Source organism: Poecilia mexicana, unplaced genomic scaffold (assembly GCF_051168715.1).
Source record: "Poecilia mexicana isolate PSO_F unplaced genomic scaffold, ASM5116871v1 scaffold_14, whole genome shotgun sequence".
Classification (NCBI taxonomy): Eukaryota; Metazoa; Chordata; class Actinopteri; order Cyprinodontiformes; family Poeciliidae; genus Poecilia; species Poecilia mexicana.
Genome location: NW_028263383.1, coordinates 22,284,629 through 22,307,761, shown reverse-complemented (window position 1 = coordinate 22,307,761; position 23,133 = coordinate 22,284,629).

Below are 23,133 nucleotides of genomic sequence, written 5' to 3'. Positions count from 1 at the left end.
CTTCTACAGATCTTGCAGTCTTTAGTTTCACTGCGGGGGCCTGATTGACCACTCCATTTGCATTTTGGGAGTTCTTTTAGAACTGTGTTTTATGTTGAAATGAAAAGTACAAAATAACAGATTTACAGATGTTTCTACTTTCTCAGCGGGAGAAATGTGTGGCATCAGTTCCAGGCTGGAGCACTGGAATGATCTCATTGCTTTTTCATAATATTGTAACATTTACAATCACTTCAATTCCTAGGTTTCCTGACACTGGATGGAACACCCTCACTAATCTGAACGGGGAGCAGAACTGATAAATATGGATGGTTTTTCTGCTTGACAGTGTTTTCTATACTGTTAATGTAGGACATGTTGGAACACTAATGAATGACTTTGTTTCTTGTAGGACGGTCTTCGTGTGCAGTCCATTTTGCATATTACAAGACCACATGAATGGTTTTGGGATTTTCCTACAGGGGATCTAGTTACTAGGTAGCCATTTAATAACAGTGGCCTATCATGAAATAAGGTTGTATCTATAAAATGGAGTTTTTGAAATAGGTTCACTCAAAACTGAACAACATTTGAACTACTGGATAATTAAGTTTCTTTCAACCATGGTGTTATAATAATTGTGTTTAATACTTTCTACAGGATGAATTTTGGTTTGAAATTTGGATAAATGTGTGTTTGGAAGATGGAACCAGTACAAATTGGGAGGTTCTAACTTTATGGTTCACAAATTTTTTATTTTACATATTGGAGTGTGACGGAAAATTACAGGTGAACATGGGCGTCTTTTCAGTTGCTGTAAGTGAATTACTCTACTTAATGTGTTTTCCCAATGTCATTGAGGAGAATTGGAAAGTATATTTGTTGCATTATAGGTCAACTAATGTAAAGATGCCTTCAAATACTGAGAATGGGGTCTTCTTCCTGCTCTCACGGCAGTGTTGGGGGCAGATCACACCTCACTTTGTTTGGTCAGCTTGATCTGGGGTAACATCCTGCATCTTTCTTACAATGGGATGTTGAAGAGTCTGAGTGTGAATGAGAGTGAATGTGTATGCAGATGGCCATTGATGGGTTTTAGGAAGCGCTTTGTAAATATGACGTCACTTTAGTGAGTAGCTGTGTGATATATTTTTTTATCTTACACTATTTAGGGACAGTAAAGGTTTTGTTTCATAAAATTACTTGTACTACTGCTTTACGGACAATCTTAAAGGTGATGATTACATATTTTGGTATCACAATCTGGTTAAAGCTGAATCATCTGCTTGTGCAGTAGAATTGATACGAAACAAGAATTCAGCCTTGGCTTAAAGCAGATAGATGTAGTTATTAGGAAACTGTCTCATCCACTTTGACTAACAACACTAACAAACTAACCTAACTTCTAACTAAATTAACTTGGTTTATATTTCATATGGGTAACTGATTGGACATGTTGAAATTTTAGCATAATGGGGGAAAGTTCTATTTTGGTTTTCCACCTATAAATTGTTTTTCTTTTTGGAAATAAGAAAAACACAGGGGGATATTGTAAAGATAAGATATTACAGATAGAACTTTGAAATTTGAAACATCCCAGTCTATTTTGAATACTGGATGGAAGATTTGGAGAAATGGAGAAATGGTTTTTCAGCAAATTATTATATAACAGTGACACAGATTCAAAATTGTTTTCAAAATGATAATTTTATTATATCAACAGGGGGAGAAGGAGAAGTAGACCCTAATTCCTGGTAAATTTTTTGGATACGGTTAATTGTAAACTTGTTAATCAATAATATTGAGTTGTTCATTCAACAATAGTGAATTATGGATTTCTTTAATGTAGAGTGATATTGCCTTCCTGCTTGACTAAAATGTGGTGCATGTGATATAGAAGCTTCTACTAAATTAGATTTGATCATCTAGAATTGAACAGCTTTAAACAACATCTATGTCATTTTTATTTACATTTAAAATTGTTGATGGATATCTGCATCACTGCTGACTTTAATTATATACAGTTGGGTGTAAATTGTTAATTTTGAAGAAAATTTTGGTTAAAACTGCTATGAAATTCAAATAAAATGTGAATAACTTCTGAAATTTTGAAATAGGACTTTGTCTTGAAGCGTGGGACAATGATAAGATGTTTGGTATTTAGTAGAACAATATGAAATTCATAATTATTTGACAAAGTGCAATTCAATCACAACTTTTATAAGTGTCAGTACTAGGACATTCTAGATTTTGTTCTAATTCTTTAATGAGTTTGTGAGGTTGTGATTTTAAAATTTGTAGTTGATATTTGGCACAAGCAGAGTGAATGTCATCGAGGTATTGACGTCTAGATTTTGAACAGTAAGTGTCATTATTTTCTTAATTCTGGCACATCTGATGGTGGAATGTTTTAATACATTTCTATGTTTATTCTTTTTGCAGTTCAGGATTTGGGGCAGTTGGCCGTTTGTGCTATAACAACAACAACAAATCTAGAGCCACACGGGAGGATGCATCACAAGATAAAATGAAATTTTAATTAGAATAGTGAAGTAACAAAATGTGGCATACATAAGTTTTGAGTTTTTAATTACTTTGTATTATTTTTTCTCTGGCAGTTCTCCTTCCTTCTGACTTGATGGCGATCTTGGGGGCAGGGTCTTTCTAACTCAGAGATCATGGGACGGTGTGATTAGAAAGGATCTTCTTGATTACCACATCAGGCCGCTGTTGTTGCTGCTGAACAAGGACGATGCTGAACTGTGCCCATCTTCTGCTGGACTGCTCTATGAAAGCCAAAAACTGTTGAACAATTACTAAGGTCAGTGAAGATGAACTGTGTTGTCACGTGAGGGCAAAGTGCTGCTCACAGGACCTGGCAACAGATGTCTGCTTTGAGTGTTGCTTTTCACACCTGGCTGAAAACAAAAGGGACTCAGGCGTTGTCTGCGAGAGTCCTCTATGGCCGGGAATCAGCAGGGAGTCGGGACCACAAAGATCAAAGCTTTTTGTCCAAACCCAGACGGGGGTTTCAGAGGATGACTGATCTGCTGGTTTCTACGTCCTGTTCTGTCGACCACGAAAGGCTGACCAAAGTTCATCAAAGAGGGACTGTATCCAGATGTTTCTGCACTGCGGGAATGACTGCTACTCTGGACACCTTCTGATTCAGCAGATAAAGAATTGGGGCATGGCAAGTCGCTCAGCAGTGGTCCTGTTGTGTGTTCTCATGTTTGATCCTGGATTCTCACCTCTGATCATGTGACCTGGGCGCCAAAGCCCACTCCTGGGGTTCCCTTCAGTCTGCAGGTTGGAGATGAAATGGATGCCAACAAAACTTGGTAGTGGTGAATAAGTTCTTTTAAATTTTTGTAGTGTGTGATGCCATTGTTCTCTCCTTACTTTAGTTATAGCACTGATGCACCCTGTTGCCTTCACGTCCTGAACCCATGCTGTGAAATGCTAAGTGTTGAGGACACCCCATCTCCTGGTGTCTGAGGTTTTACAATGCAGTTAGAGAGTTCGTGTGACCCAACTGTTACGATTCTGCATTTCTCGGAAATGCATTAACTTCCTCCATGATTCACTCTGTTTGTCTCACAAAATGCTAATGTGTTTTTCCCTTCCTGCCTAAAACAGGAATGGGAAGGGAACTATTACAATTACATAAGTTTTTCTTAACCATAGCTGAATTTCATTGTGTGTTACGCTTCATCTACTAAACAAGATGATCTAAATTTTATTTGCATAGTACAGTGGCTACCATTCAGTGAAAACTGAATTTAAATTTAAATGGAATTTAAAATTAAGGTGTTAAAGTGGATTGATGAGTGTCTGCAGAGCGTACTGAGCTAATGACACCAAGTTCTATGTTGATTTCATAAATTTAATCAAACATTAAATTCTTTATTTGAGGTGTGCAGATTGTAATGCATCTGGGACACCATGTTTAAATTGCATCCAACTGTGTTATATGATGCTAAAGTTAGTGGTGATAGCGGATTTCATCTCAATGACTTGTATAGGATTTTTATTGTATTCTATGACAGAACGTTTGTTCTGTTATAGAAACAGGGGGACATGAATGGAATTGATCTAATAAGCAAATTTTTAGTTTGGATCTCTCTTTACTTTTCGGAAAAAGAGATTATTGAAGTTAAATCAAAATTCATTAAATATTTTATGGTGTATTAGCAGCATTAAATATGAGCTAACTATTTGAATATGGAATAACAAAAAATTATAAATTGAATACATTAAACTTAATATTACCTGTCAAATAATTTACATAAAACGGTGTTTCTTAAAACAGGGAAGGTGATTGTTGGATTGTTGAATCTCTTTCATATGATTTAAAATAAGTTGTTTCACTAAGACATCCAGGAAGGTCTAAACTAAATATTTGCATCATTTAATGAACTTAGCTGTATGGAATTTCTCCCCAAAACTGAAAATGCATTGAAGATTGATAAACAATATAAAAAGGGTAATTCATTATCCAATTAAATATAAATAGGTTTTCAAAAGAATAAATGGATCAAAGGTAAAAATGGTTGAAATTTTGGGATTTAAAGTAAGTCATTTTTGATATTTAGTGACACGGTTAACTTTACTCATGTAAAACAGGCTGATCATTCTTTAAGGTTTTAAAATAGAAAATATGATGATTGAAACTAAATTGGTCTAAATTGGAGATTTACAAATTAACAATTATGGAACTGCTTCTAAAATATAGTTAAGTTTTGGATTCAACACAATGGGAAAACATTTATTTCTCTGATGTAGGCCTTTTATAAAAAGAGGGTCAAAAGATTGACAAAATACAATTCTAAATGAGCAGCTTCTTAAAATTCGAAGTTTACTGATTTATAATACAAAAGGAAAAAATACTGGAAGAGACTTAACATAAGGAAATAAATGATCATTTGAAATAAAGTTTTAAAGAGAAATAAATAAAACTAAAAGCTACCACAAAATCTCTTACTTTATGATAATAAAGTAACTATTAAAATAAGATTTGATAACAAGAACAATATATGACTTGAAACAATAAGGAATAATTAGAGTATTAATTAATAAATCAGTGCAAATAAAATATTAATTCAAATTGGAAGGAATTACTTATTTTATTTTAAAATGCATGAAGGAGCTCTAGATATTTGACAGACTCTGTTCCAGTATGGTGACCAGCTGATGACCTCATTGGATAACAAAGGACCACAACCTGGTGACTGAGGATCTTCCCTGGCCGGAGGACGACCTCACACCTAGATGTTCATCAGGATTTCTTTCATTCTACTCTGCTTTTGATGTCATCAAATTGGAAAAGAGGGAACGACCTCTTTGTTAAACTCACCAAATTCTGGGCATAATAATCCCTAAATAGGTGAGCATCGGTTACTGAGCTGACGACCCTGAGTTCAAAATATAAGGAAAATGAGCTGCTGGAGACCAGAGGATCATCTTTGTTTTTCCTATGAACAAGTTTTCATCTACGACGTGCCATTGAACTCATCTTACTTCAAGGAGCATCAAGAAACACGGACACAAAATGAAGATATGTAAAAAAAGAAAGAAAAAAATTGTACAAAAACTATTCAACTGGAGGTTTATTGATAGTTTGCAAGTCTTTTATATGCAGTATAGTGTATCTAACTTGCTCATTTATTGCATGGATAATTTTGGACAAATATTTGTGTAACATCCTATTTACATCAGGAATATGATTGACTTTTCTAAAATATCATTTTAAGTATTACAGTAAGATTTGCGGTAAAGTTTGTTAAGTATTGATAAATTTATGCATAATCTTTTGGTAAGATATGACTATGGGCTAGATGATGTTGAACATTTATTTTAAGTTTTGAATCCTTTATATGATTTTGCTGTCTGATTTTGTGCTATGAATATGCCAACATTTTAACAACAAATGTTATGTAGAAGGTTGCATGCAAAAAGAGGGGCGTAATTTATCAGCTATAATATGGTGTTAGGCTTATACTATCGCATAGTATATTTTAAATTTATATTTTAGAGTGTAATCTCTATTAAGAGATTAAAAGAGGGAACTGTTGAGAAAATAAATTTAAAATAAGCTAGTTTTAAAACTTAATATGTCTTGATTCAAATGGCCTAAATTGTGGTTTTGAAATTAGTAATGTATTCTGGCTCTTTGACCTTTATTTTACCTGTAGTTCCAGCAGATGGTTTGCTAGGATCATTTAAACTGCCTTTTGTCTGTGAGAAAACAATACAGTGGAAGTTCTGGCGTTTCACACTCATCTGTGAAAGGCCGTAAACACTGCAGGGGTTTAAGCTTCAGAGAGAGGGTCAGAGGTAGCTCCTGGTTGGAGGAGCAAAGATACGCCTTATTTGAATAAATTAAATACAAGAGGATAAAACTTTCTACACAGAAGTAACAAATTAGATTTGCTCTTGCAACTCTCCAAAGATGTCTTTGCACGTCTTTGCTTTTCTTTCTTTCCTTCTTTCCATTTATGTCAGGTAAATGAATGTATGTCTCCGTTGTTCTGCAGTTTCTGGTGTAAGTTTGTGCATTGTCTTACTTCTAAGTTTATGCATTGTCTTATATTGGATTAAACTCTAATTCTGTGATGTCAACACGCATTGTTGTTTTCCTTGTGCCTACACATGGCCCGCCGAGAGGACCTGGGATCTAAAGGAAGAGAGAGCCAACTTTTTTCCAAAGTTAACCTATTTAGAAATTCTTCCTTAACACACTGCACACTGCGCCAGATTGAACACATTTGTTTTAATTGCCTGTATTCATCTTCACTAACATGTTCAGCCTGGAATTTGAGTCTTCCCTCTCACGTCCATATCTTTACGAGAGGTTTTGCTTTTGAAGACAATTGGGTTGAGGATGTTTTAAAAAGACGCGGTCAATAGCAGCTCACCGCGGCTGCGTAGAGTCCGTCTCTAGGCAACCACAAGAGCGTCGGTCCGTAGTGTTCTGGGGGTCCTTTAGCTCACACCACCATATACATCATATCATATCATATCATATATCATATCATATATATTCATGTCTATGCACACCACGAGCTGACCTTAATATATCCTGTGTTTTATTTTGGTCATTATTGTTACAATTAGTCTTGATGTGTGATAGGCATTTCTATTGGACATTTATAGAAATACGGAACAACTCGCGTCCCATACATGTAACAGCCAAATATGGGACGATTCCGTATTTTAAGGGACGTGTGCCAACCCTAGTTGTACTTCATGTCAGATGGATTTCAGAATGACAAGTTTCACCTCTGTGGTGGTGAAACTTGTAAGCTCCGCAGTTGCGGGTATGTCTGTGTTGTAAAGTTAAATTATCATGAGCTTCATTATTTGGGTACAAAGGGCCTTGTCATTAGCTCCATCCCCCGGCCCCACTCTTAAGCCGTTTTCGCACTGCAAGGAACGGCACGGCACGGGTTCAAAGTAGGGCCGACAGTGATTGCATTAGAATTTCCGACCCGGTTCCATTCGACTCCTTGGAACCACAAGAGCTGTGGTTCCAATCGGGCCAGCCAAATGGGGCTGCTTAGAATCAGCAGCTGATTGGTTTAGAGTCAGCCATTTGTTGTTTCTAGCTGGCTCTCTCTTCTTACTGTATTTTGTAAAGAGTACTCTTTTTAATATTTTTATTATTATTATTTTTAATTTGTGATGAATTCCTCTCAATATTCTGCTGCTACCTGGTCCCACGATGAGGTAATTTTTTTCCCCTCCGCTTACTTACTGATGAACGAGTACAGAATGAGTGAGATCGGTCAACAAGGAATGAGAAAGTTTTCCGCCGCATCTCTGAGGAAAAGGTTTCGGCCTTTATGTATAGAAAGTATAAGTTGTAAATGTGCAACTTATACACGCGAGTTTTCTATTTAGAATAAACGTCCACATTCCCCACTCACCACAAAAGACTCTCTGGCACAGTGCTTTTCAACCAATGTTCCGCGGCACACTAGTGTGCCGTGAGTGATCGTCAGGTGTGCCATGGAAATTATTCAATTTCACCTATGTTACCGTATTTTCTGGACTGTAAGCTGCTACATTTTTCCTAAACTTTGAACCATGCGGATTGTAGCCCGATGCGGCTTTTCTGTGTATTTTTCTTCAGCCACCAGGGGGCTCTCTAGCAGGAAGTGAATCATTAGAAGTCAAAATTGTAGATCAAAGAAGAATGCGTTAATTTTCATTTAGAACAACCACATGCTAGCAGCAGGCACGACGGAGAAATGTTTTCAAACTCATATGATGCAGCTTTTAAGTTGAGGGCTGTCAAGCTGCCACTACAGGAGGGAAATAAAGCCGCTGCACCTAAGCTCGGTGTGAACGAAACCATGGTTAGTAGTGGCTAGTGGCGTAATCATGTAATTTTCTTACCACTAGATGGCAGTAGGTACAGAGCATTTTACATTAAAACAAGAGAATTAGTGATGCTTGAATGTTACAGGTAGTGGTGAACATAGACATAATATAAGAGTAGACCCCGCATTGGCCGCTCCAGTGCAGGAAATACGGCGGCCATCTTGGAGCGGTATACCCTCCTACTTTGCTCAATCAAAACAGCAGAAGATGCCTCAGCACTGAGGGATATTGTTGTTCGGATCTATGGATTATTGATGTGAGGGCTCCACAGACAACATTTCACAAGTAAGATGGACATATTATTGTGTATATATTGTGATTAGAATATTACTTTACTGTATTTATGTCCACCGGTGAGATACCAGCTAATATTAGCTACAGTGCTTGGTGTAATACGGGGTTCAGCCCCGCTATGAAGGCTAACTGAGATTCCGTAAATCTAAAAAAATTAATTATTCTCTAACATTGACTTAGATTATCTGACACAAGAGCCTATATTAGAAATGAAACAATATAACACATATTATAAAACTTATATCATGTGTTATAACATTCACCGGCAAAGTTTACACAGGTGATAAAGACTATTATTTATATTCTTTCACTCTGTCAAAAGTAAGATACATCCTAATCTTCCGTTTTTGTTTTGAAAGTTTCCTAAAGACGATGTGAGGAAGAAGAGGGAGATATCTATAAAGAGAGACGGATTCACTGCATCACGGATGAATCTCGCATCAGATTTTGGACTCGTCAGCTGAAAACATTATATATATATTATTCAGTATTAATCATTATTTATTTGTGCCATTATTAATCTTTATTTATTAGTGTTTGTATAGTTATATAAATATATATTGATATTACTAAATAATTTATTAAATAAATTATGAACGGCTGTGTGCTTTGTAATATGCTCTTCATACATCGATATCAGAATATTCCATTCCTATTCTATTGTTATAGCCACTAAGCATATTTAAATATGATGAATTATGTATTAAAAACATACTTAAAAAATACAATTGTTTATAAATGTTGCTTTGATAGATGTTTGAATATGGTTTCCAGTAACAAAAAAGCGTGTTATGATCGATTAAATGCGCTGATACGTCATTGTGCCTGCTAAACACATAACACTGAGTGGAGTGGCGTACCGCTCCAAGATGGCCGCCCTAAATCTCGTCAGCGACAATAGGCAAGAGTGGTCCATGAGGCGTCTATCCTTATATTATGTCTATGGTGGTGAGAGCATCGTATCTAGCAAGACTGACGACAGTGATGGAAAAGACAGTGAAGCTCAGCAGTAGTTGGAAAGAACATGGGTCCATTTCCCACAACATGTCTGTGTGAAGTGAGCTTCTCAAGCTTGGCTACTATAAAAACTAAAAATAGAGAGAATCTGAGAGCTGTTGAGGAAGAGATTTGTCTTTCTTCAATTTCTGTCAGGAAATCAGCTGTTTCCATCCAAATATGCACAGGTTTCACACTAGATGGGTAAAATATACAGATTTGCAGATTTTGTATGCAAATCTTCATATTGTAACAGTGAAATCTTTCCCAAATATTATTGCTTCTTTCAGAATAAGAATTATTTTCTGTATTCCGGATAAAAGAATGCTTGTGGATTAGTTTGTAAAACACTTTGAAGTTTTTTACAACTTCTTTAATCCTGTAAAGCCCACACCATGAAATAACTGACAGAAAATTCCAATTCTTTGAAACTGGAGCTTTTATTGGTCCCTCTGAACAAACAATTTTTTTTTTTTCAAATATCATTTTCCATATATGAGTTTCATTTTGTATCATATTTGATACATCGGGTCACAATGCTCAAAAATAATTTTTTCTTGAACAAACAAAAACATAATAAAATAACTTAAATTGTTACTTCCAAACATAAAAAGTGCTACAGCAATGCAGCAATAACAAATCCACCAATGGAACTGGCAGGGTGGCAGTCTCGAGAACATAACATTTCAGTTATTTTCTACACATATTGTGGCTCACAACCTTTTTATTTTGCATTATGATAGGCTTGAAAACAGTTTATGTCCTTGTTCAGACAAAGATGCACTCTGCATTTCTCACAGAACACATGGGCAAAGTGGCCCACACAGGGCTTGCATCTCTGTTGGGTTTCCCATGTTGGGAAATGATTGAGGCCATCCTTTCTCACATCAGGGGGCAACTCAGTGGTTTTCCTCCTCCTAGGAGGGGTTGGCGTTGCCAGGACAAAGGTCTGCCACAATTTTTGACCTTTCGTGCACTTGTGAGGGCAGTGGCAACAGAGGCCTGAAACTTTCGCAGGGGCAGGTGTTTCTGCCTGGGATGCAGTTTCTCCAGGTCTCTTCTGTAGCGGATACATGCATTGATTACTGCCACTGTGAAGGTGTGCCACCAAATGTAGATGTACCATCTTTGGGATCTGAAGCTGAACTTGTACAGTGCAGAAAGCATATCAAGAAGGTCAATGCCTCCCATGAACCTGTTGTAAGTGTCAACAATGGCCGGTCTGGGAACCATTATGTGGGTTTTGGCTTTTCAATCCCAACGCTTCACACTGCCCAGTGGTTCAACACCAACAAAAGAAGAGAGCAGGTTCACAGCTTTGTTCTCATACCATCTCACAATGATGTTGTTTTCCTGGTTTACTCTGAAATCCAGTAATCCCTTTTTCTTCAGTTCTTTCTCATCCATCGTTTGGCAATTCTTCACCCTGTTCATTCAGACTGTGCTATGTAGTAGATTCCTCTTTGTTTCAAGTGCTCTACCATTGGAACTGGCGTAAAGAAATTGTCAGCAAAAACTTTGTGATTCTTTCCTGCTGGAAGGGTTGAGGTCATTTTCAGGACAACATCTCCTGTAGCACCAACATCAGATTTCTCTTGGTCAAGATTTCCTCCCCCTTGGCACACATCAAAGTCATATAACCACTTTGCCCACCACGTCCCCACATCTTGAACCCCCACTTGTGAGGTTTTCCTGGCATGTAGCAGCGTAGATGTGATTTTCCTTTGAAAGGCACCATGATTTCGTCGACAGCGTGACATTCTTCAGATGGTATGCAAAGAAAGGTTTTCCTCTTCTTCATCATCTCCGCTATCTAGGTGTTCCTCAATCCTTGCAGGAGTCCATTCCTCATCCTCATCCTCCCCTAGCTGCTCGATGTCACTTGAATTCCCATCCATAATCATATTCAGAATATCTTCAACAGTGTATGTTTTTGCCATCTAAAAAAACACACAGGCACAAAAAATAGAGTGTTTATTTTATCTTTGAATTGGTCAGTTTTCAATGAAAATAAACAAAAGGTGCAAGTTGCATATCTATTTTTAAGCTATAGATATACCAAATTATGAACATGGAAACATGTCATTAGTTTATATGAAAAAAAGACTGTACATTGCTTGATGTGATGTAAAATACATGAAGTACAATAAAAAAGACAATTGACTGATTTTTTGAGTTAACTGACCCACTGTATCAAATTTGATACATCACTTTTCAACACGGTTTTACAAAAAAATTATGATAAAATACTAAGTAATTTTACATTGCATCAACTCAGTAAGTGTTCCTATTGATAGTTCACCCCAAAACAATTTTTTTTCTTATCTTAGCCTTCTAAAATTGGCAAAGTTTTCCTACTGAAACCGCATGTGTCCCAGTCCTTTTCCATGGCAGTCTAGTAGTATCAGTGGAAAGGCCTCTGGTGAGAAAGTTACTACCCTCTGTTGGATTATCAGTGCACTACATGTGTCTAATTGTATACATCGGGTTTTTTAGGGAAAAAAATGTCACACTGCTCATTTGGAGGTCTCAAAAATTCATGTATCACATATGATACGTTTGGCGTTATAGGGTTAAATTTAAGATCACATTGTTGTGGCACTGTTCAGGTGTATTTTTGAAGTGGACATGTTACGTGCAATTTGAAATAAGAAATGTAAAATGTGATAAAAATGCATTTGTATTTATTTAATTCCTATTCAAGACACTTTGATAAGAATGACTATATATATAATACAGGCGACTACAGAGTATCTTTGTTTACATTTTTGGTTGGTGGTGTGCCTTGAGATTTTTTCAATTAAAACAGTGTACCTTGGCTCAAAAAAGGTTGAAAAACACTAGCACGATCTTTCTTTAAATCCCGAATGAATGTGCTGCTGTTCAAACAAGCATTTGCACTTGGATCTCTTTATTTATTTATTTGAAATTTTTCTTTAAAATGCATTATTTTTATTTTTGTGAGGTGACCTTAAATATCCTGAAAGCACCTTTTGAATAAAATATGTAAGAATTATTAACATAAATACTTACACTGCAAGGACCGTTGCCATGGTTAGTATTTAACATGGTGGCAGTCTTCCAAGTATTTATGCTAATTTCCATTTGTATTTATGGGTGACGACAGGGCGGACCAGAAGCTGTGCTCTATTTCCTGCTAATTGGGATGTATAAAGGAAAGGTGCACAGGTATATGTGTATGCACTGCTTTATACATCAGATTTTTGTGTGTGTGCCGCCCTTTTCTAAATTTGTCCGCCAAACTGGCACTTTTTTTTTATAGATAAGAGGCCCCAAGTGATGAGTCTGATAGGAACATTTGCACAAAAGCTCACCTTCTGAGCACAACCCTGCAGGATCACTAGCTCTGGCGGTCCAGTCACACCCTGCAGTAGAGCCCTTCAAACATAGGGGTAAATAAACATCAGGTAAAAAAGTTTAAAGCTGCACTATGTAACTTTTACAAAAATATATATTTTTTAACATATTTGTTGATAGGTATTTTCTGAACCTACATAAAAAAATAAAGAACCACAGACAACTTATGTGAGTTTTTACCAAGCTTTCATGAAAGGAGGAGACTCAGCGGACAGCTCCAGCAAGCTGCCCACCGCGTGTTCTGATAACTTCCAGTTAGAGCTTGTCTTTTATTTTTCTGAGAAGGGAGTGACAAAGAGAAGAGGAGAAAGGCAAGTAAGTTTTGTCTACAAGTTCTACCAGTGTTGTGGTACTCGAAATTGGTCTTGGTCTCGAGACCGGTCTTAAGACCATTTTTTGATGGTCTCTGTCTTGTCTCAGTCTCGGGCTCTGAGGACTCTGCATTTTATTTCAAGACCAGTCGAGACCGCAACTGTGAAAATATCACTAAACGTACAGCATACTGTCCAGTTTATTTGTTACCATCTATTTGGGCTGCCACAAGGTTAATTTCCGATGCACTCGTGTGTTTGAAGAGGAAAAAATAAAATGTCCATAGCGCTCCGATGTAAAAATATAAACAAAAATTTATTCCACAGTTTTTGAGTAAGTCTTTACAAGAGCAATAAAGTCCTTCACTAACCTCTACAAACAAACTACGGTTGAAAAACCGTGTGGCTCAGTCGCTCCCTTAGCAGCGCCTTCCCTTCTATCTGCCGTCTCCCTTGGCTACACGGCCCACCTCATTTGCATAAAATTGCCAGGTGGCCAATTAAGCTATAAAATATACTTCTAGTAACACTTATTCACAGTAAAACATCATGAAATTAGTTACATGCAATATTAATAATTCTACCTAAAATTTCAACAAAAACACTTAGTACATTTCTAATTAAGCAAATACATTTTAACAGTAACTGAATACTTTATACATTAACTTGGCCTCCACATTCCGGCCCCTAATTGTGACCCTATTACACTACACAATTACCAACTAAAACTTGTGGAGCCAAGGTACTCAAATGTCCTTCAAAATAAACAACATAAAAAGATAAAACAAATTTATCAGTATTTAAGAATGACTGCTTCAGTCCGATTCCTGCAAAAGACAAATCTTTGTTATGGGTCTGTCCATCGTGTTTGTCTTTGTTTTGATTCTCACTTGACGCACCATTCCTGTCTTGTCAGAGATGGTTTGGATTACTTTCCCTGTAACCCAAGAGTTGCGTGGAGCTGTATCATCAACAACCAGCACGATGTCTCCAACTGCAAAGTTGCAAGATGGACGGGTCCACTTTTGCCTTTCCTGAAGCAGTGGCAAATATTCTCTTGTCCATCGTTTCCAGAATATTTCTGACATATATTGTACTTGCTTCCATCGCCTTCTTGCATAGAGATCTTGCTTGTCAAACAGTCCAGGAGGAAAAGATGGTTTAGTTTTTAGAAGCAAGAGGTGATTGGGAGTGAGTACCTCCAAGTCTTTAGGATCACTGGACACCTTAGTTATCGGCCGACTATTAATAATAGCTTCCGCCTCACACAGAAGTGTATGTAGGCCCTCTTCGTCCAGTGTCTGCAGTCTTAATGTGGCATTTAAGATGTTCTTCACTGACTTTATTAATCTCTCCCAGACTCCACCATGGTGGGATCCTGTGGGAGGATTGAACGTCCATTGAATGCCTTGTTGTTGAAGGTGGCCTTCAATCTTGGACATGTTCCATTCATTAATGGCTCTCTTAAGTTCACGCTGTGCACCAATGAAATTTGTTCCATTATCAGAACGAAGAATCTTTACCTGGCCTCGTCTAGCTATGAAGCGACGAAGGGCGTGGATAAAGGAATCTGTGTCCAGTGAGGCTGCTGTTTCTAAGTGTACTGCACGGGTAGTTAAGCAGGTAAAAATGACACCGTACCTTTTCACTACACTTCGTCCACGTTTAACCTCAAACGGACCAAAGTAGTCCACTCCTGAGTTAGTAAACGGTGGATCGTCTGGCAGAACTCTGTCTTGAGGAAGGTCTGCCATTTGTTGCTTTCCTACAACTCCATGCGCACGTCGACAGACAATACACTTAGAGAGTATCTGTCTTACTGCGGTGTTGGCACCGGGAACCCAAAACTTTGTCCTCAGCTTGGAGATTACATGATTACGACCACAATGTGCCAAGTTCTCATGAATCTCTCTGAGAATAAGCTTTGTGACGTGTTGATCCTTACTTAGGATTGCTGGATGCCTTGATTCCTCCGGTAGTGCAGCTTTCCTAAGTCGTCCTCCAACCCTTAGAATGCCTTGTTCCAGTACTGGATTCAGTTTGAAAAGAGAACTGGTTTTCTTCACTCCCTGATCTTTAGAAAGTGTGGTGATCTCTTCGGAAAATGCCTTAGCTTGGCAATAGTGAACAATTGCTTCTTCAGCTTCTGCAAGGTTCTCCATAGTTAGTTTCTTGATGTCCTCTTGAAGCAGGCTTTCCTTGAAACTTCTCATTTCCTTTTCAACTTCAGATTGAGCTTTAACAACGTTTAGCTCTTTCCTTTTGCGACACAGTTGCAATAGGATACTCTTAACTTTAAGCATCCAGGCAACTGCCCTTTTTAGTCTAAACCAGGATGAGAAGTACTGCAGGAATTCCTGCACTTCATCTTTACATTCCTCAACAGTGTGAGCACAAATCAGTGTACTCTTCACCTCTGGGTCTTCTGTAGTCAGGTCTCCAATGGTATGCACACTCTCTGGCCATTTGTCCATGTGTTTAACAAGAAAGTCCGGCCCCTGTAACCATACATGGTGGTGAATGAAGCTTTCTGCCTTGAGTCCCCTGGATGCACAGTCAGCAGGATTCAATGAGGTGTTGATATACCGCCATTGCTGTGGATTGGAGCACTTCAGGATGGCATCCACACGATTAGCAACGAACGTGCGGAACCTACTCGTTTGATTGCTGATATATTTTAGTACTGTGGTACTATCTGACCAAAACACAGATGGTTGGAGTGGAAGCTGCAGTTCTGATGTTAGAACTTTGTCCATGCGTGCTGCCATGGTTGCTGCAGTAAGTTCCATACGGGGAATTGTTACAGGCTTAAGTGGGGCCACTCTTGCCTTCCCCAACATGAATGCACAATGAACTTTGTTACTACTGTTTTTCTGTAGCAAGTAGCTAACTGTACCGTAGCCCTCTTCACTGGCATCGGCAAAATGTTGCAGCTGGTTGTATACTGACTGTCCAAATCCTACAGGTTTAAAACATCTTGGGACATTTATGTTCTCCAGCTGGTGGAGCTGGGTCTTCCACTCAAGCCACTTATGAGCCAAGTCTTCAGGTATGACAACGTCCCAGCCAATCTTCCGCCTGCAAAGCTCTTGCAGAATCTTCTTCGCTTGAAGCATGACTGGTGACAGGATACCCAATGGGTCGTAGACAGAACTCACGATGGAAAGGATGTTCCTCCGAGTGGGAGCTTTGTCTGGCATTATGATCTTGAATCGGAAGCTGTCAGACTGAATACACCATTGGACTCCCAAAGCTCTCTCTACAGGAAGCATATCCTGATCCAGGTCCAGATCTTTAACTTCTGTTGTCCTCTCTTCTTCTGGAATAGCTGACAGCACTGCTCTGCTATTGCTAATCCATTTGGTGAGTCTGAATCCGCCTCTTTGACATACTGCTCTCAAAGTGTGGTACAACTGGATGGCTTCATCTTCTGAGCTCACAGACTTTAAACAATCGTCTACATAGAAGTTGTGAAGCACTGTGTCAACTGCTTGATTGTTGGCCTGGTGTTGGTTGTCTTCGGCACATTTGCGGAGAGCGAAATTAGCGCAGCTTGGTGACGAAGTTGCACCGAAAATGTGAACCACCATCTTGTACTCCACCATTTCCTGAGTAATATCGCCAGATTCCCACCACAGGAACCGTAGAAGGTCAGAATCATCATCGGGCACCCTTACTTGGTGAAACATAGCTTCCACATCTGCCATAATGGCCACCTCTTCTTGTCTGAATCTAATAATTACTCCAAGAAGAGTACTCGTAAGATTTGGTCCTTGTAATAGCTGGTTGTTTAGAGCAGTGCCTTTGTACGATGCTCCACAATCAAAAACCACTCTAAGTTTGTGTTTCTTCAGATGGTAAACTCCGTGATGTGGCAGGTACCAAACCTTCCCATCGTCACGATCCAGATCCTTTTCTGGTACCTTCACTGCATAACCTTTGTCTATGATGTTACTCATGAAACCTGAGTATTCAGTGTGGAATGAAGAGTTCTTCTCCAATTTCCTCCTTAGGTTTAAAGCACGTTGCTCAGCCACTTTACGGTTGTTAGGCATCTGAATATGTTTGTTCCGTAATGGCAAGGCAATACTGTAATGTCCATCAACAATGGTAGCTGACTGTGTTGTAGTCACCAAAAACTGCAAATCTTCCCTTGACATTTCTTGTTTCTCGTTTCTGTCACACTCAGGAAAGTCACTTTCAAACTGCCGTCTCCAGAGTTCGTCCAATGTGCTTACTGATATGCGATTTGCTGAGACTTGAATCAACCCTTGTGTTGCACCTTGTGAAATGTGCCCTTGGAGGGGTTCACTGATGGTCCAACCAAGCCTCGTTCTCACAGCGTATGGACCGCCATTTTCACTTGCTATGACCTGCCACGGTTCGATAGCTTTAGGAGCGTTATTACCAATCAGAAGTCCAACCTTTGCTTCAATCTTGGATATAGACACCTGCTGAAGGTAGGGCCACCTCTTCACATAGTCTTGTGAAGGAACGTTGTCAGCAGAAGCAGGAATGTTGCTGTGACTGTACGTTTCTGGCAGCTCAAAAAAATCATTACTGTCTAAGCTGCTTATTTCCAACCCAGAAACCATGTGACTACTGACGACATTTTCTTTTCCCATTGTTTTCAGCAAAATCTTTGATTTCCTGCCTGAAACGTTCAGCTCATGCATCAGCTCTTCAGTGCAAAAACAAGCTGTACTGCCTGGGTCCAGAAAAGCATATGTGTATGCCACCTTTTGACCTCTTTTGACTTTGACTTTGACTGGAACTATCGCCAACGTGTGCTCTGGTTTCTCTGTACCATGGCTGGGTGCATTCATTCCCACAAATCCATTTACAACTGACTCTGTCGGTTGTTCCTCTCCCTCACTAGTTCCCACTTCAGGCCCTGCCTCGTTAACACCACTGGACTTTATCTTCATGTGTAGTACTGTGGGATGTGATTGTGCACAAACCTGACAGCTTGCCTTTTCTTTGCACAAATTACTCATGTGTCCCTTTTTAAGGCAGCTAAAACACAATCCTTTGGTTCGCAAGAAATCAATCTTTTCTTTGTGAAGTAACTTCCTCATCTTCTTGCATTGTTCCATAGTATGCTCCTCACCATGACAGAAGAGACAAGGTTTGGAAAATGCACACATCTGATTTCCGCTGACCTTTTTCTTTGCCTTGGTAGGTGTGTCCTGTGTAGTGGTAATAGTTGCGGCTGCGGTGAATCCTTTTTTGATGCCACTTCTTCTTTGTAACTTCTCATCCACTTGTCCTTTAACTTGGAGCTTTAAGGTACTATCCTTTATGTCACCAAACAGTGGATGTAAAACTTCTCTGGCCTGTTTATTGACGAAATCCACCAGATCGGCAAACTTGACTCTGCGTTTTTCTTTGTCCAAGATTCTACAGGCATGTGTTCTCCACCTTTCTCTCATTTTGTATGGAAGCTTGGAAATGATGGCACGCATGTTGGCTGTATTATCCAACTCCTCCATGTACTCTACATCTGCCATTGCATTACGACATCCAGTGAGATAGAGTCCGAACGCATGAAGAGCCTCTCCGTCGTCAGACTTGATGGTTGGCCAACTAATAGCCTTGTTAATGTATGCCACCGATATCTTGTAGGCGTTTCCAAAGTGCTCTTCCAAAAGTCTCTTAGCTTCATTATAACCACGTGTAGGTTCCATATGAAGACAACTCCTTATCAATTCTCGAGGCTGTCCACTTGTGTACTGTTCCATGTAGTACAGCCGATCTTTGTCACTTTCTGTTTTATCCTCCACACTGTGTTCAAATGCCCGAATGAATAGTCGATACTCTAATGGGTCCCCATTAAAAACGGAAATGTTCTGAGGGGGCAATGCTGCCAACTTCTGCTGCTTTGCTAGCACTTCGACTACATCCTGCAGAGCAGTTGGTGACTGTGATGGCTGAGAGGTAACAACATGTGTTTGATGCATGTTTTGAACAACGTTATCATTCCGTACTTGACTCTCTTGTGTTTGGAAAGGACTATTTGACTGCTGTTGAGCAAACAAATCTTCAGCTCTGTGCGACATCACATAGGAGTTCATTCCATTCTGTTTGGTTGCACGACTGGACATCTTGGATGCACGACTAGATGCCTTAGATGCACAACCTTCGTATTCTGATAGAATCTTGATCTTTGCCTCATTTGCTGCTAGAGCTGCTTGTATTTCTAGCTCCTCCTTTTCAGCTTTAAGTTTTGCCTCTCTTTCCTCAAGTAGGCGTCTCTGTTTCAAAGTTGATGCCTGAACCAACAGCTTAGCTCGTTCCAACTCTGCTTTCATTCGTGTGGAGGATGCTGACGATGATGCACAAGAACCATGTTCAGAAGAGCTTTTATGACTTCGTTTCGACAAAGATGCGTTAGATACGCTGTCGCATGGATTAATCTCGTCATTGCATTTTTCAGCCTCTGTTGTGCACTTAGCCTTGTCATCAATCCAAGCCAAAGCTGTCTCAGCAAAAGCCTTGAAAGAATTAGCCTTAGGTTCAAACCAGTTTTCTTGATCTGATTTTAAATCCTCTTCTGACATTTGTTGGAGCAGCTCCTTTACATTTGTGTTCAAACCACAAAACTCTCCAAACAGTCTATTAAATTCTTTCATTAACTGGTTTGCCTCAGTTAAGCTGATATCATCTTCAGTTTCTATCAGCCGTCGCACCTGATTCACTGTGCCTGTTAACTTTGCCGACGTGGCTCTTCGTAAAGCAATTGCATGCTGCAACTTTTGTTCCATAGCTTTAGGTGTGACTTTTACTACTCTAGTTTCCATAGTAACCACGGTATCTTCCTTTTCAACGTTCACGACACAAAATTTCCAAATAGCAACAACAGAAAATCACCTGGCTCATCCGAAAGCATGACTCAGCATTTTCCTCGATAAAATATTTCCACTAGTCACGTTTCTTCTAGCTTGTTTTTTGTTGTTGTTGTTGCTGCTGCTGCTGCTTGAAATCCGTCCACAGATGATAATCAATCCATAGAGCAGGTTTTTCAACGAATATTTGGGCTGCCACAAGGTTAATTTCCGATGCACTCGTGTGTTTGAAGAGGAAAAAATAAAATGTCCATAGCGCTCCGATGTAAAAATATAAACAAAAATTTATTCCACAGTTTTTGAGTAAGTCTTTACAAGAGCAATAAAGTCCTTCACTAACCTCTACAAACAAACTACGGTTGAAAAACCGTGTGGCTCAGTGGCTCCCTTAGCAGCGCCTTCCCTTCTATCTGCCGTCTCCCTTGGCTACACGGCCCACCTCATTTGCATAAAATTGCCAGGTGGCCAATTAAGCTATAAAATATACTTCTAGTAACACTTATTCACAGTAAAACATCATGAAATTAGTTACATGCAATATTAATAATTCTACCTAAAATTTCAACAAAAACACTTAGTACATTTCTAATTAAGCAAATACATTTTAACAGTAACTGAATACTTTATACATTAACTTGGCCTCCACACCATCTTTGTTTTCAGTGGATGCAAAATGCACCGATTAAAATCCAAGCAACTACGTGTTTCTTCCCCCTTCCCCTCCCCTCTCCATCCCACCCCACCTTTCACTCGCGCGCGGCGCTCCAGGACATGCGCCGTGGTTTTCTCTCAGCGGCAGAAAATGTTTGTCTAATCGTCAGTAATGGAATATCGCTGCATAAATAGTAAGAAATCCGATGGCCACAGCTAACTCAACATCGCTTCGCTTTCACAGACGGTGGAGACAACGTCTAACTTTTTTCGTCACTTAGAAAAGTAGCTCAAAGAAGGTAAGCTCCGTTAACGTGATGTTAACGTTAACATCACGTTAATGCATGTGACACATGCAATGCATGTGACACATGCATTGCAGAGACACAATGCATGTGTCTCTGCATGTGTACAGAGACACATGCATTGTGATGAAAAATGTTCGCTCACTGCACTGAATTATTGTGCAGAGGTGTAGACTGACTTGTCGCAATATGGGACAACGCTATGTCCAAACGTCTGCAATATAGTGAGGTGACATTCAGAAAGTCGATTCTTCTCCACGGCTCTTTACGTATTAGATAGGACTGGAGTGTCACTCACTGAGAGCCGTTGTTCTATCAGATAGCCTTACGCTGTCAGAATAGCATATCTGACAACGTATGCTGATCTGACATAACACTGTGTGTTGTGGCTGCTTATTCGTTCAGTGTAAGCCACAATTATTTAACAAGTTTCCATTTTTCTTCATTGACCTTCATTAGCTTAGCTCTCAGTTGACGCGTTTCTGTCCCACGATATGCCTTTGTACATCTTTCAGTAAGCTAAAGAAATACCTACAACATCCATACAAGTCTGACGAACTTTACTTTTCTTTGAACAGATGTTACAGATGATTCTTTAATCTTGCACAGCATTCCACATGTAAAGTAACGTAACGGTCAAAAAACTGTATAGAGCTTAATTGAATGCGCCACATTCAACTTCTTTTCATAAAACAAAACATGTCAAGGCACTTTTACACAATTTCAATAACGTCCATTAGGTGGAGCTTTTCTACAACAAACATAAGGAAATGGAATCTTATTATCAAATATCTAAATATGCAAACAGCATACTCAATAATCAATAATGTTACAAACTGACATTTTTGGCTCTTACATTTCCGGCCCCATAATTGCATATGGAGGAAAACATATCAATTATATAACATAACTTTAGCAAGAGCAAAAAAAAAAAAAAAAAAAAAAAATTATATATATATATATTCAAAACAGGGCTGCCATGAATGTCTTTATACAATGTCCTTTTTGTGAATCAAGCACAGCTTGTCAATGGGTCTTTCCAATGTGTTGGTCATCATTTTCACAAGAACTTTATGAACAAGACCCTTCTTATCTGGCAAAGTTTTCAGGACTCTTCCCATGATCCATGCATTCCTAGGAGCGGTTTCATCCATGATTAGGACCACATCCGTTTTCTTTAATTTGAAACCACTTTTGACGTTCTTGAAGTGTGGGAAGATACTCTTTTGTCCACCGTTTCCAAAATAGGTCAGCAATGTACTGAGACTGCCTCCATCTTCTGCGAGCATAGAGATCTGCCTGTTGGAATAGTCCAGCTGGTAACAGAGGTTGTTTTTTCAGTAATAACAAATGATTAGGAGTCAATGGTTCAATGTCACTAGGATCATCAGAAACACTTGTTATAGGTCTTGCATTAATGATAGCTTCAACCTCACAGAGCACTGTTTGGAGACCTTCATCATCAAGCATCTGCTGTTGCAGCACAGAGCTCAGGACTCTTTTCACAGATCGTACCTGCCTCTCCCAAACTCCACCATGATGAGAACCGGTTGGTGGATTAAATATCCACTGAATTCCATTTTGTCTCAGTGTATCTTCAATTTTTGATTGGTTCCACTGCTGAATAGACTTGCGCAACTGTTTTTCAGAACCAACAAAGTTAGCGCCGTTGTCTGAGCGAAGCACCAGGACTTGTCCTCTTCGACACATAAATCTCCGTATAGCATTTATACAAGAGTCTGTGTCCAGTGAATGAGCCACTTCTATATGCACAGCTCTGATTGCAAGGCATGTAAATAGGACACCGTATCTTTTAACATTACTCCGTCCTCTCTTTATTTCGATTGGTCCAAAAAAATCAACACCTGTATTAGTGAAAGGTGGTGAATCAGGCAAAACTCGATCTTGTGGTAAGTCAGACATTTTTTGTTCTCCAGGTTTTCCATGAAGCTTTCGACATATAGCACAGTTTGAAAGCAATTTTCTTAC